The 2,870-nt window shown below is 47.4% G+C and overlaps 1 pseudogene; it reads right to left on the bottom strand.

Annotated features, from left to right (window-relative positions):
- Nucleotides 1-441: 441 nt before the first annotated feature.
- LOC110586039 lies at nt 442-1,530 on the bottom strand (annotated as a pseudogene).
- Nucleotides 1,531-2,870: the final 1,340 nt, after the last annotated feature.

The raw sequence follows: 2,870 nt of genomic DNA, 5'->3' as shown, positions 1-2,870 counted from the left end.
TGATGTCATTGAGTTCCCTTAACCTATTCCATTTTTTATTCTTTTTTTCTTTTTGCTGTTCAGCTTGGTTGCTGCCCATTACCCTGTCTTCCAGATCACTGACTGTTCTTCTGCCTCCCCTGAACTGCTATGGATTCCCTCCAGTGTTTTTTGTTTGTTTTTGTTTTTTTAGTTTTAGTTTTAGTTTGTTTTTTTTTTCCAGATATTTTTTATTTCTTCAAATTTATCTATCAGGGGTGACAAATAAAAAAATGTAATTGAGTCCCATCATCTTGGAAATGGCTTTATGAGAAAACTGGTCAAATGAATATTATTGCTTCCCATTTTCAACCAGTAAATAGTTGCTGTTGATAAATAATCAACAGTCTGTCAAGAATGCTCAAGATATGTTATATAATACAACATGCCTGTTCACAGGGGGAGGGGGGACTAGGAAATAACTTATGTGAACTTCTTGATTTCATCATACAAGACAAGCACAAAAGCACCACCATGCCTCTGAGAACACTGGACCATGCACCCTTGAAAAAAGCTTTGGCTCTCTCATCACAAGCAATCTTCCTTCAGCAGTCAAGCATGCCTATGTACATGATGTCAGTTCCTTTGCACCCTGACTACATCACCATATGGTGACGAACAGTGTCAAATGCATAGGAACTCGACCCAGCAACCGCTGTGATATCATCCAGCTGATGAAGATGTGAGTATTCTTGGGCTCTTGGAAGCATTCCTTTGTAGTGTCATGCATACCAAACTATAGCTCGGTAGATGATAATACTCTGCAGAGACACATTAAAGCCTTGGCACAGGCCCTTCATCCCATCAGATTTGTAGATCTTAACCAGGCAGTCACTGAGGCCTCGGAATTCCCTTTCAGCTCCAGTTTTGCCCACATCTGTGGCTAGATGGGTTCAGGCAAAATTAAGAGAATACACAAAACACAAGGATGTGACCAGTGGTACCACCTGATGCCAGATTCCCTGCAAAGTAGCACCAATACTGGGTTCCCTTGTCCACACCACCCAGAAAGATCTGCTTGTGTTCCTCTTTTTTTTTTTAAGATTTTATTTATTTCTTTGAGAGAGAATGAGAGAGAGAGAGCATGAGAGGGGGGAGTGTCAGAGGGAGAAGCAGACTCCCTGCTGAGCAGGGAGCCCGACACGGGACTCGATCCTGGGACTCCAGGATCATGACCTGAGCCAAAAGCAGTTGCCTAACCAACTGAGTCACCCAGGTGCCCTGCTTGTGTTCGTCTTTAAAGGCAAAGTTGAGAGCCTGCGTGGGGAAGTATCTGATGACACCGGCCAGGTTACCATATGAGAAGGAGAGGATTTCCTGCTCCCTGGGGATATGAGCCACACAGTCTCTAATGACCCTGTATTGCTTATCTGCGGTGATGTGCTTGCTGGCGTGCTGCACCTGCAGCAGCAGCTTGTCCCACTCGATGGGTGCTACTGTGGCCTTGGAGATGGCCATGGCTACTCCACCCACCAGGAGGTCCTTCACAAAAGACACAGCGGTATCTGTCATGTTGAAAGAGGAGATGGGTGCCTGCCTAGTTATTGAACTCTTCATGTCTGGCTGGTTCTGTTTTATATTTTCTTTTTGTTGAAGTCTCGCTGAGATCTTGCACTCTTTTCTCAAGTCCAGTAAATATCTTTATGACTGTTACTTTGAATTCTCTATCAAACATATCACTTACCTTTCTTTTTTTTTTTTTTTAAAGATTTTTATTTGACAGAGAGAGACACAGTGAGAGGGAACACAAGCAGGGAGAGTGGGAGAGGGAGAAGCAGGCTCCCCACAGAGCAGGGAGCCCGATGCAGGACTCGATCCCAGGACCCTGGGATCATGACCTGAGCTGAAGGCAGACGTTTAACATCTGAGCCACTCAGGCGCCCCTCACTTACCTTTCTTTCACTTAGCTATTTGCTGTGATATCGTCCTGTTCTTTCATTTGGGACATATTTCTCTATCTGCTCATTTTGTCTAACTCTCTGTGTTTGTTTCTATGTATTCAGGAGGTCAGCCTTGCCTCCTGGTCTTGAAAGTAGTGGCCTAGTGTAGGAGAGCTCCTGTAGCACAATGCCTCCTGGTCCCCAGAACTAGATGCTCAGGGAGGTCTCCTATCTGGGCTGCGTGCATTCTACTGTTGTGGCTGAGCCACATTTGCATTCAGCCCAGTCTGCTGGAATGACTTGCTTTGACTGTTTGGGGCCCACTGGGCAGGGGCTGGTCCTTGCAGTGTTGAGAGATCTGTCTGAGGCCACTGTGAGCTCCTCCGTGGGTAGGGTCAGCAGTTGTTCTAAGGGTCTGCAGTTAGACTTTCTGCTGCAACTGTAGGTGCACCCCACAGCCAGCCTCTCTCCTGCACGGCCCACTCAAAGGCTCAGCTGCTGGAACTGCAGATCCCCTGGTGTGTCTGGTTATTTCTGCCTCTCCCTCTGGCTTTGGAGTAGCACTAGTCCCGGGGCTGCCTGCAGGCTGTGGCAGGGCGGGAGCTGCTTTGGATGGATGCCGGCCTAGGTGGGTTGGATGGGGTGGGTCCACAGGAGGAATCCAGGGGCAGGTCATGTGGTGTTAGCAAGCTAGGTGGGGAGCATTAGGGCTGGTGTCCGCAAGTGTCTTGCTACCTAGGCTCGAAGAGGGGAAGAGAAAATGCACCTACCAGCATTTTTGTTCTTGGAGAAGTCTCCTGAAGATCCCTGTCCCTCCAGCACATGTTCTGAGATGAGTAAATAAGGCTCCTTTAGGCATACCCCAGGAGCTTCTCAAACTGCTGCTTCTGTTCCGTGTCTCAGGCCAGGTTATTTATTATGTTGGCTCTTAAGAGCATGGACTCCATTTCCTATCTCACTCTGGCTCCCTTG

The sequence above is a fragment of the Neomonachus schauinslandi genome, chromosome 6 (genome assembly GCF_002201575.2).
Source record: "Neomonachus schauinslandi chromosome 6, ASM220157v2, whole genome shotgun sequence".
Classification (NCBI taxonomy): Eukaryota; Metazoa; Chordata; class Mammalia; order Carnivora; family Phocidae; genus Neomonachus; species Neomonachus schauinslandi.
Note: the sequence above shows the minus strand (reverse complement) of the source record. Positions and strands in the feature narration are given on the sequence as shown.